The following is a 12,574-nucleotide window of genomic DNA, read 5'->3' as shown; positions in this document are numbered from 1 at the left end:
ATTCTCAAAATTTGTTTTAGGATTCTTAGGGATGTGTGTAGCATACTCAATTAAGTTTCATTAGATCCCTAATCAAACCTACACTAAAAGACAAATAACTAAACCCAATGATCATATGTAAATATCAATATAAATTATTTGAGCTTTCTTAACCTAAGGAGATTAAAAGGTTGGCAAGATTAGATCACTTTGGCAACCCATATATTCATTTTAATTAGCTTGGTTTTTTCTTTAGTTGTTGTTGGTTTGGTTTCCTGTCTTTTATTTTTTGTTGTTGGGATGATGTCTGTTTTCTTAATTCCTCATTTATGACATATGCTTATTAGTATTAATTTGGCTTACATGCTTTTATTAGTCTTTTTCTCGATGTGTTCTGCTACCATATACTTCATTTGGACCATTTCCTTATGTTTATCATTGTATGTGGTTGGAACGGTTTTTGTTTTTATATAAATAAGTTCTTCTTTATTGTGATCCATCTGATTTGCTCTTTTATCCGTTGTGAGAAAGAATTTTTAGATTGTTCAGTCTTTTCTCAATTGCATTGCTCGACTATGTTAAGATTTTTTTTATGTATTAGTTTTGACTTTAATGGAACACAATTATTTGCTTTTCTTCAAGTGTTGGATTTCTGGGTTATAATCAATAATAATGGTTTGGGTTTGTGCAATTATTCTATATTTTGGTATCCTGATTTGAACCTTAATTGTTGCTCTTCTTATCCCCGGGTTTTCTTAATTTGGAAGTTTTGTGTTATCCATAAACTTATGTTAAAGTTGGTTGGCTATATTGATGGTAGAATTGTTTTGGGCTGTGTGTGGTCTCTTTGATGTGACTTGAATTTCTTTCTGATTAATGAACCTTGGATTCCTACTTATTGGTTTTCCTTGTTATTAGGTGGGTGGCCTAGAATTCATAGCTTTTATTATTGTTGTAATGGATGTCCTCACCTTTTATTGGTATGCTTCTTCTATTTCTATCATCCTGTGCATGTTTTGGGAGTTCAACGGTGCGTTTGGGATGAGAATGGAGTGGCATTTTGGTTCTCCTCATGATAATGCTACAATTACTACCTTCCTGAGCTCTACTAACCCAACTTTTTTCATATTCAGTTTTTTGGAGTAGTTTTCCTCCTTATTTTGGAAATTTTATACTATTTTGAGAGATAATTTTATAAAGGATTATGGCTGCTGTGTCGATTTCCCTTTGAATGATGGTTGTTTTAATCTCTATTTAACTGTTACGGTGAGGTATAATGATATTAACAACACCCTTGTTTTGTGGAATTGGGAAATAAGGGTGGTTGCCTCTTGGTTTTGTGTTGTTTTCATGTTGTCGAGGCCTGCTACAGAGTTATTATTTACTTTGGCTATTAAATACTAGTTTCCTAGTTGGATTTTCTTTCTTTTGGCTGGTTGCCTTCTCTCCTTTCCTTTTACTACTTTTACTGGTGTTGTTCTAGCCTGGATTATTGTTCTGAAATATCATGTTGAATTTTTAATTATAGTTTGGCTTAGGTTTTGTCTACCTAGTCTTACTCTTGATGCTTTAATATGGCATTTATTCCACGATCCTCTTGGTTATAGTTATTATTTGAGCATTTGGTATTCTAAATACTTTGTTTGGTAATGGGATCTTACAGTTTGCCATTATTAGGTTCTTATTCAATGTTAATGAAGGGGTATCCTTAACCTATATTATGTATAAGTTAAATTGGAATCAAATTTTATATAGTCACAAACTCTATGTTATTTCCTTGTTTTTCTACGCTTGTTTTATTTTTGTAGCCCTTATATCTTGCATTTTCTTTGGACTAAAGTTTTGTGGACAAGTTGATTAATTTTAACAGGAAGTGCATGCTGTAAGTCTACTTTATGGCCTTCCATTTTTTGGTTGTTGTCTACTTAAAGTCCTAGAAAAGTTAATAGGAATTTTTCTAAATAATAATATAAGGGACAATCAGCTGTTAGTTTTTTATTTGACTTTTTTGTAGCTCAAGCGAGTAGCAATGAGCTGAAGATCCTCTTTAAGGACCTAGTAACATTTCTTTTTTATTATTGCGTAGACCCCGAAGAGGGTTTCCCCAAAAAAAAAGATAATCCTCTCTTAAAAAATAAAACACATAACCTTGTCTTCTTCTTCTTTGACAGTGGTCATTATGTTTAGTCCTTTTTAATTAATAATATTAATGGGATGTAGCATTTTTTAGGTCAATCTTCTATGCTGATGATGTTGTTGGTGCTGTGCTTCTACTTATTTGTATGACAATTGCTTAATTTGGATATAGTTCCCAATTCTTTTTGTACTTGGAATTGGGATTGCATTAGGTTTGAGGGGCATATTTGTATCTATCTATAAGAGAATTTTGATACTACACATGTAAGTGAGTACCAAACGTTGATTTTTATCCCTCCTTGCTTCCATTTTTATATTGGTTTCACGGAAAATTATTAGTTTTTGGACCATGATTAGATGTTCTAGGTGATGTAACATATTTTTTTTTATTTAGTCTCTTTTTTCATGTGTCCCTTGATCATTACAGGGCCAGGTTATCGTTACTTTTCTACTTTGTATTTTTGTCACATCTGGATTAATGATTTCTTACTTTTTTTTTCTTATTTTTAACTCATTTCTCTATTGATCCCATGCGCATTGATGATTAAATTTGGGGTGTTGTTGGTTTATTATTATTATTTTGCTATCTTTGTAAGTTTCTTATGGGGCTAATATTTTTTTTGGATGAGTTATATATTTTGGATGATTGGGACTTTCTTCTGCCCTGTTATAATGATAGTTGTTTACTTTTGATCTTTATTATTTTTGTTTATCGGGTAGGCCTGGATAGTTTTGTCTGCGATGTTATCAGGTTATTATTATTATTTTACTATCTTTGTAAGTTACTTGTGGGGCTGCTACTATTCCAGGATGACTTGTATGTGTTGGATGATTGCGAGTTACTATTGCCTTCTGATATTGATAATTATTTATATCTGATCTTGGTTATTGATGTTTTTTGCATAGTTTGGTGACCTATTGTAAAGTCTTTTTAGTGCAATACCCATGTTGGGGTTAATAATATTTTCTGGACAAAATTTTTTCTTGTTGCATGTTTTTCAAGTGTTATAACAAAGTGCTTTTGTCGATCATATCTTATTACTTATAGTAATGTCTTTTATTTCTTGTTGATGCATTTACATGTGGAGCATGTCTCATTCCTTATATGTTGTTTTTATTTTCAAATCTCACTATAATTATCAATTCCTCACTTTATCTTGTTATTTCTATATCTTTCTATGCAATTTTTTTTTTTTTGTAGTCTCTACTTTTTCCAGGAGTATTTGCTTATGGTTTTTGCTCGTAAGATTACCTATTTGTATAGGAAGGCTGTGCATAATGCTATTATCAAGATCTTTTTTTTGGTTGTTACTTCCTAACAACCCTAGAATGTTATTAGGATTTCAAGTAATTTCGCTTAGAGGGGACCTTCGCCGCGTATATTTTCTTTTTACTCATTTTGATAGCTAGTTTGAGCATTAGTAAGCTGAAGGTACCCCTTAAGGTATACCTCTTTTTTATTAACACATAGGTCTCTCTATGGGTTTTAACTATAAATAAATAAATAGAGTCAAGGTGATAATAATGAGGTGGGTGAGATCCTAGATCAAAATTATGAGTCTCTTATGGTTAATCTTGATAGTTTAATAGTTTTTCTATGTTACCACCTAGTTCCAAAGAGAATGATGAGAATAAAAAAGATAATTTTTAAAAATTAATAAAAAAAAATATGAATAGTAAGAATTTTATGGGCAGCACCTCCAAGATTACTAGAGCCTAAGGTATTTCTACTTTATCTAATTGTTAAGGTTCTCATTTGAAATATTAAGGGGTGTGCCGTTACCGTGTATACGGAAAAGGTTAGAAATTTATATAGGATCCATAATATTGATTTGCTAGTTTTAATTGAACCTTTAGTTTTTTCTTCTAGCTTAATTTGGTTCATTCAAATTAGGGTTTTGATTTGGATTTTGGTAATTGTTCTAATAAGATTTGGATTTTTTGGAATAGTTTTTTGAGGTTAGACATTAATACTGATTAACCTCAAACTGTGCACACTACTGCTAACATCTTGTAGTTTTTTTCATATGTTCTTTTATTTATGCTTCATGCTCTATATTTGATAGGTAAATTCTTTAGAAATAGCTTTGTGATTTCTCACCATTAATTTTATCTCCCTAGATGATTGGTGGTGATTTCAATACTATTACTAATGTTGCTAAAAGAATTTGTGGAAAGCCTTTAAATTTTCAAGTTATGGAAGATTTTAATGACATGATTTACTATTGCAATCTTCATTATATTGGTCTTACTGGTAATGCTTTTACTTGGATTAAAGCTACCATGTGGAAAATATTAGATTACATTTTATTAAATGAAATTTGGATTTCAACTTTTCCTATGACTAATATTGATAATTTAACTTGAACTTTATATGATCATTTCACTTACTTTTAAATATTTCCCAGCAAAGTAGTAGCATTCCGGTTCCTTTTAGATTCTAAAATATATTGATTTTAAATGGATCTCTTACCAGGATTGCCAACAACAACCAACATTCTTCTTTATTTCCTTATGATATCATTGGGGTTGTGAGTGTATTAAGGTTTAACCTTAAAAGGCTTAAAAAAATTAAATTTGTGAAATAAATGTGTTTTAGAGAATGATTCTATAATATTTCTCAATTTGAGAATTTGGTTAATAGTGCTGATATCAATTAAATGAATTACTCCTCTCCTGAGAATATTGTTTTACTCAATGAAGCTAGAATACCTTATTTAAACATAAAGGAAAAGTGGAAGCTTTTATGATTCAGAAGGATTACTATAAATTTTTGGTTAAGGGCAAAAATACTAATTTTTTTCATTATATTTCTAATCATAAGAAACTGGCTAGTCATATTCACAAAATAACTACTCCTAAAGGTGTTTCTATTGATTATTCTATGTTGATTGATGATTCTGGTATTGAATATTTTAATCAAGTTTTCAACAAAGATTTCACTCCAAATTTAAATATTTATTTCTTTTTACGTTAATCTCATTTTAGAGGAGGACAATATGTTTCTAACTAAGATGCATTCTAATGATGATATTTAGTTAACTATTAAAAGTTTGAATGTTGATTATGTTGCTAGCCTTGATTGGTTTACCTCATATTTTTTTCGTAAATGTTGGTTCGTTATTAATGATGATCTTATGAAAGCTATGAGGATTTTTTTTTCTTGGGAAAATTTTTACCCTATGTTTATTACTTCTACTTAAATTGCTTTAATTCCTAAAAATGATGTCGATAAGTGTTGGAATGATTATCGTCCTATTAGCCGGCTGTCTTTCTTCAACAAGCTTAATGCTAAATTACTTTAGTGTAGACTAACTATTTTATAACCTAAAACTATTTCGTTGGAACAAACTAGCTTTGTTATGGGAAGATATATCTTTGATAATGTTTTACAAACCCAAGGGTTAATTCACGATTTAGAAGCTTAAATGTTTTGGGGGAATGTTATTCTTAAAGTTGGTATTTCTGAAGCTTATGATAATTTAAATTGATAGTTCTTCTACATGATGTTAACGCTCTTTTGGTTTAATATGGATTTTATTAATCTTATTAAGAATAACATTAAGAACTATTTCTTTATTATTATTATCAATGGTAAGTGTCATGGCTATTTCAAATCATCTCATAAGATTAGATAAATGGATCCTCAATTCCCTACTTTTCTTATCTTTGCTATTAAATTCCTCTCTAGAGCTCTTAAAAAGATTTTCTTTATTCACACTAATTTATAGTTTTGAACTCATGGTGGTTTCCCTTTAACTTATTTGAGATTTACAGATAAATTCATTATTTTCACCAATGGTTATATCAAAATGATTTATATTATTTTCAAATTTCTTTATTAATTTTGAAGATTTAGTGGTCTTACTTTTAACCCTCAAAAGAGTCATTTTATTACTTCCAAGTCTATTATTGTTCAGAGAATCAATGTTACTCATAACAAGTTTGGTTCTTTATATAAGAATTTGACTTTGAAGTATTTTGGCACTCCTCACTTTAGAGGAAATAAGAGATCTCATTTATTTGTAGATTTTTTCTCTGCTATTCATAATAAGCTTTCCACTTGGTATTTTAATTTTCTTTTATTTTGTGGTAGGCTTGTTATAATTAGACTTGTCTTTGTTCTATTCCTATTTATCTCTTTTATACCTTATAACCCACATTGAATGTTTGTGGAAGAATGGAAAGGTTATTTAGTAAATTTTTCTAGGGTGCTAAGGAAAGCTAATCACCCATCATGTGTGCTTCTTAGACTATGCCCTCTGGGTTAAAGAAGAAGGGAGTCTTGTTATTGAAACTATGGTTGACATGGCAAAAAAATTTTCCTACAAACAATGGTTTTCTTTAAGATCCAAGAAACGTTTGTGGTCTATGTTTATGATTGATAATTACAGTACTGTTGGTCGTCATCCCCAATTTTATAACTTTAAGGAAACTCTTATAATTAGAGGGGCCTTTATTCCATCAAATGGGAGGGTGAACAATTTATCCAATGAGGCATGCGGATTGGAAACATCTTTTTTTGGCAAGATAGGTGGGTGGCTAGCTTCTATGTTGATAATTTATAGAATGCTAATTCTACATTTTCTTGAAAGCTAATGATTTTATTCATGATGTTTCTTTTTTTTTTGGGACATTTAGGCCATTTAAGGCAAACTCACACACACAACGTATACACATAGACTCGAACCCTGAACCTCTTAGTTGGAAGCCTAAGCTCTCAACCAATAGGCCAAGGAGAGTTGTGTTTCATGATGTTTCTTGGAATGTAGATTTACTTAGTGAAAATGTTCGTAATTGTATCGTAACTCTCATTCTCAAAATCTCTCTTCAATTGGATAAAAAGGAATTCAATATGTTTACTAATGCTAATAATGGTAAGTTTGCTTTGAAACATGTTTGGTATTCTATAATGCATTCCTACCATAATTCCTTACTTTAATCAACTATATGGCATCGTGCCATTCCATATTCTTAATAAATTTTAGTTTGGAGGATCCAGCATAATTATTTTCCTATGGCCTCAATTCTTTTGAAAAAAAAAGGTTTTCATATTATTTCCAAATGCCGGTGTTGTTATCACTAAAAAAAATTTAATCATGTTTTTTCTAATGGTTCTATTTCTCTAAAAGTTTGGATATATTTTTATAACATTTTTAATTCTCAATTTTTTCATAATTATAACTCTATAACTAATATTTTACAAGCCCTTCTTAAACCAACTAAAGGTCATATACCTGCTATTATTTATTAGTTTCTTTGGAGGAGTAAAAATTAGGCTGAACATGAAGGTATTTGCATGAATATAATAAAAATTATTTTTAAATTAGAGACACATATTGGCAGTTATTTTTGACAAATTTGATTAAGGACAATGCTTTCAAAGGTTATTACAATATTGTTGTTTGTTGCGGGCTAGAAAATACGCGACGATAGAGATTTAATTTTGCGTCTTAGCGTTGTACGTATAGCTAGCACACACAGTGAACACAAGATTTTTTACGTGGAAAACCCTTAAAAGGGAAAAACCACGAGGCCTGGCCCAGTTGAAAATGATTCCACTAGATTTTGAGTTGGTTACAAAGAATTGAATCACCTCCAAGGGTGTTCAGATTACAATCAGTTACTTAAGTAAGACGTCGGGTCTTTGGCAGGACGTAGGGATCGAGTGTCAGGCCTTGAACAGGACGTCGGGTCTTCGACAGGACGTAGGGACTGAGTGTCAGGCCTTGAACAGGACGTCGGGTCTTCGGCAGGACGTAAGGACTGAGTGTCAGGCCTTGAACAGGACGTCGGGTCTTCGGCAGGACGTAGGAGCCAAGTGTCAGGCCTTGAACAGGACGTCGGGCCTTAAGGTGGTGGTCCAGCGAGGTTCCGCGGTGGTCCGGCGAGGTTCCTGTGGTGGTCCGGCGGTGGTCCGACGAGGTTCCTGCGGTGGTCCGGCAATGTGCTGACGGTGGTCCGGCAGTGGTCCGGCGGTGGTCCGACGAGGTTCCTGCGGTGGTCCGGCGGTGGTCCGGCAATGTGCTGACGGTGGTCCGGCAGTGGTCCGGCGGCTGTCGAGGAGGAGCTCCTTCCTTCTCTTCTTCCTTCTCTTCTCTTCTTCTCTCTCTTGCTTGGATCCTCTCTTGTGAAGAATGAGGGCTCTATTTATAGATTTTCTAGAGTGGCATGGCCCGTAAATAGGCATGAGATCAAGGGCGAATAGGGAGTGGTCAAATGGACGGCCGATATTGAATCCTATGACTGTGCACCGTTCGTTGGCTATTTGGAGGCCTTAATGATGTCGGAATTCAGCGATCTTGGGCTCGTTGGATTCTTCTCATCGAGCCGTTCGATTCGAGTATAAGCTCAAAAAAATCGGAGACCGTTTGGTAACTCAAATTTCTGTTTGAACCTTCCGACAGCACTTTGAGCCCTTGATTCGGACTCATTTGGGCTCGGATTGGGTTGATCTTGGTGTCGTTGGGTTCGTATTTCCGAGACGCTCAGTTTGACTGTAAGCTCGATGAAATCGGAGTTCGGATACTCCCAAAATTAAATTTTGAAGTTTCCAACTAGCTTTTTGCCTCGAGATTTGCGTCCGATCAAGATAATTTTTACATGGCGTATCACTGTTAATTTTGTTTTTTCTCTTTAGTTTGTTTCCACTATTACAGCTGATAGAATTTTGAGATGACCTAAACCTAAGGATTTTTTTTTTAAATTAATGCTGATGTCTCTCTTAATAATTCTAAGTTTGGTTGTGGAGGTCTGATTCTAGATTATAATGGCCATATTATTATGGCCTTTATGGGTATTAGTTCCTCTACAATTATGATTAATCCTGAGATTCGAGCTCTGCAATATGGTTTATAATTATGTATCTCTTTAGGTATCACTTAAGATTGGATTTATGTTGACTCCAAGCTTCTTATTTATTATATTATGGTAATTTGATTTCAAACCATCTTATTTTTATACTATTAGAGTCATTAAATAATGTCTTTCTCTCATTTCTTTTTCTATCTCTCATGCTTTACGTGATGGAAATACAACTGTTGATTGACTAGCTAAGTTTGGTTGTATTTTAATGAAATTTATTGAATATGTTAGTACTTTTTTACTTGATAAATTGAAGGGTCTGGTGAAGTTTTACCATTCTAGGTTATCTTAAGTTCGATCCTCCTAACAATTTTTGTTCTGTTTTAATTTTTTGGTTGTGTCCTTCTCTTTCTGACCTTTTATGGTTGGATCCTCCTTTTTTGGTTTCTTTATATGTTTTATGGACTATATTATTATTCTGTTGTTGCTTATCTAATCCTTCTATGATCTTGTTCAAGAGTGGGAACAGGGGTTGTGTTGACGGGTTGAGGTGTTTTTTTAGTGGTGTTATAATCAATGATGGTCTAATGTTTAATTTTTTTGTTGTTAAGTTGGCTTTTCATCTTATCCTTTTTACTTCTTATTGCTTAATTTTATCATTTAGTGTTTGGGTTTTGTGTTTTTGGCTGATTGCTCAATTGCTGATGTTATTGGCATGTCTTATTGACAAGAATTATCTCTATTTTAAATATTGGCCTCATTTGTTGGGCGGGTGTTGGATTGGATTCAAGTAGCAGGTGAATGATAGCATTCATGACACTTAAGATACTACAAACCTAAGAAAGTTTTTGAATTTCAAGTGGACCTTCATAATCTGAATACCCCTGTTGGTTTTGCTAAATGGAGGGGTTAATACGGGTGTCTTTTGAGCTATATCCTACTTGCATCAGCTACTATTTTTAATATATTTTTGTTTATGACCTTGGAATATAAATATACAATCTCTTTTTAAGATTCTGGTTAGATAATTTCATGAGATTTATGAGTTACAATATTATCCATCTCCCTAATGGCTTGCCTAGGTTTTGGGCTTTGCTTATGTTGCATTATTTTATGTTGTCTCTTTAGTTGTTTCTTGTTAAGGTATGTCATTGGTTCCTATTGTTGTCGTGTTATTTCTGGGTCTTGTACTACAATTTTTTTAAGATTTTATTGCATCTGGTCTCAAACATTTCTTATGCAGTTCCACTATTGTTGCTGCATATCTTTATTGTTTTTCCTTCAAATCAAAAATGTCTTTAGATTGATGTTTGTCATGCTTTATAAATTTATACTATTTTCTTTATTTACAACATTAAAAGCTATAAGGTTGATCTAAAATGTTGCCAACCAATTTTATTCATCACCTCTTGCTGGGCTTATCCTTTCTTTTGTTTAGTAATATGTTAATTATTATGACCTCAAATGTCTACTGGGCTGTTGGTACTATCTTCCAAAAGTGTTGTAAATTTAATTTGATATCTATTATGTTTATAATCTATGACTTTATATTTTGCATATATTTTTGTTCACTGTGGTTGGTTGCAGTTTACTACTTCTTGTAGGAAGATTTTATTGAATGTGGAATAATTGGTCTTTCTTTTTTTGTTGCTAGCTCCTGGCAGCCCTAAAAAATACCTAGGGCATTTTGTATTTTTTATTAGAGGGGGCTTTTGGGTGATAGGTTTTCTTTTAATTTTTCTTGTTGATCTTCTGAGTATTAGAAAGCTGAAGGCCTCCTTATGGACCTTGAAATTTTATTTTCTATTAACTCATAGGCCCTTTGTGGGTTTCCCTAGAAAACATACATACATACATACATACATACATATATATATATATAAAGCTTAATGGTAAAAACAAATAAAATAAAATAGTAAGAAAAAATGTAATTTAACTTAGCTCCTAATGACTCTAGGTTTTGATAAATTTGATTGTAGGATAAAAATAATTCTTAAACCTAAATTTATAAAATTTGGAAATCAATTTGTAGGTTTTCATGAATTTGCTATGATTTTGAATTCTAATTCTATTAATTATTGGAATGATTACCGGCCCGTCAATTTATGTACCATTTCCAACAAACTTATTGCTAAAATTATCATGCGTAGACTTACTCTGATTTTATCTAATATCATTTCCTTAGAGAAAACAAGTTTTGCCAAAGGTAGATCTATATTTGATAATGTTTTACTTTCCCAAGAATTAGTTCACAGTTTGCATGCTAAGGTTTGTGGTGGCAATATTATTTTCGAAGTTGACATTACTAAAGCTTATTACAATCTTAATTGGAAGTTTCTTTATACTATTTTAAAGCAATTTGGTTTCAATATGAAATTCTTTTATCGATAAAACATAGCAATGAGCAGTGTTTCTTTTATATTATTATTAATGGTAAGACGCATGGATATTTTTAATCTTCCCATGGTTTGAGATAGGGAGACCTTCTTTCTCTTGCCCTCTACATTATTGTGGTGGAATACTTGTCTAGAGGATTTAATAATCTTTTTAGAATTCATCCCAACCTGTATTGAAGATCTATTGGAAGCTATCCCATCTCTCATTTGTGTTTTGCTGATGATTTCATTATTTTTTCTAATGGCTCTATTAAAATGCCTCACATTTTGTTTAAATTTCTCAACAAGTTTCAACAAGCTAGAGGGTTGAATTTTAACCCCTCCAAGAGTTGTGTTACTCATGCTAATTCTATTTATAATAGGATAATTACTAGCATTGAGATAAATTTTGTGTTCATTAAAAAGAATTTACCATTGAAATACTTGGGTAATCCTCTTTATAACGGTAAAAAGCATTCTCACTTATTTGATGACATTTTCTCTATGATCCATAAGAAACTTTCGACTTGGGATTTTAACTTTCTTTTCTTTGGTAGTAGAATTGGTCTTATATTAAACATTTTTTCTCCTTACTTTATGTCCTACTCTTAATGTGTGTATTTGTTGGTGGAATTTTGAAAACAGGTTTTGAAAAATATTAGTTTTCTTTGGGAATTTTAAAATTGAAATTGGATTCTAATTCTAGAGTCGAATCAACTCGGTAGAAAAAGTATATCACCTCGAAGGACGAAAATAAAATTTCATAATAGTATTCAGACTTAGAATTATGAAACTCATCTTGAATATCATGACTAGATTCTAAGGAGAACTTTATATGGCCCCTAAGGGACAAGGTAAAGTTCAACTAAATATCCAGTTATGATATCCAAGAAGTATGATCGTCAAATTCATATCCGAAGCCTTATCAAGGAAGGATGTACCTCCCCGGAGGGAGATGACACCTTTCAATGATAATTCTTCTGATATAATAACGACGATCATTCCTTAAACTTTCCCAAAGAAATCTAAGAAGATTTTAAAAAGATTAATTTTAAAATCAGGTGCGTGTGGTTCCATATCACCTACGAGCGCAAACCATCGTAGTTAATTACATCGTGGGGAGACAGAGTCCCCCACAAAAACTCTCGATTAAAATAATAATGAAATTTTGTTAGATTTTCTAAGAGTGATATCAAAAAAATGAATATGATTTTTTGGAAAATCAAAAGGGAATGGATCAAGGTTGAACATTTATTAACAGAATCGAGGGAAGAGGGGTA

The sequence above is a fragment of the Dendrobium catenatum genome, unplaced genomic scaffold (assembly GCF_001605985.2).
Source record: "Dendrobium catenatum unplaced genomic scaffold, ASM160598v2 fragScaff_scaffold_465, whole genome shotgun sequence".
NCBI lineage: Eukaryota > Viridiplantae > Streptophyta > Magnoliopsida > Asparagales > Orchidaceae > Dendrobium > Dendrobium catenatum.
This window is presented reverse-complemented; position numbering follows the sequence as displayed.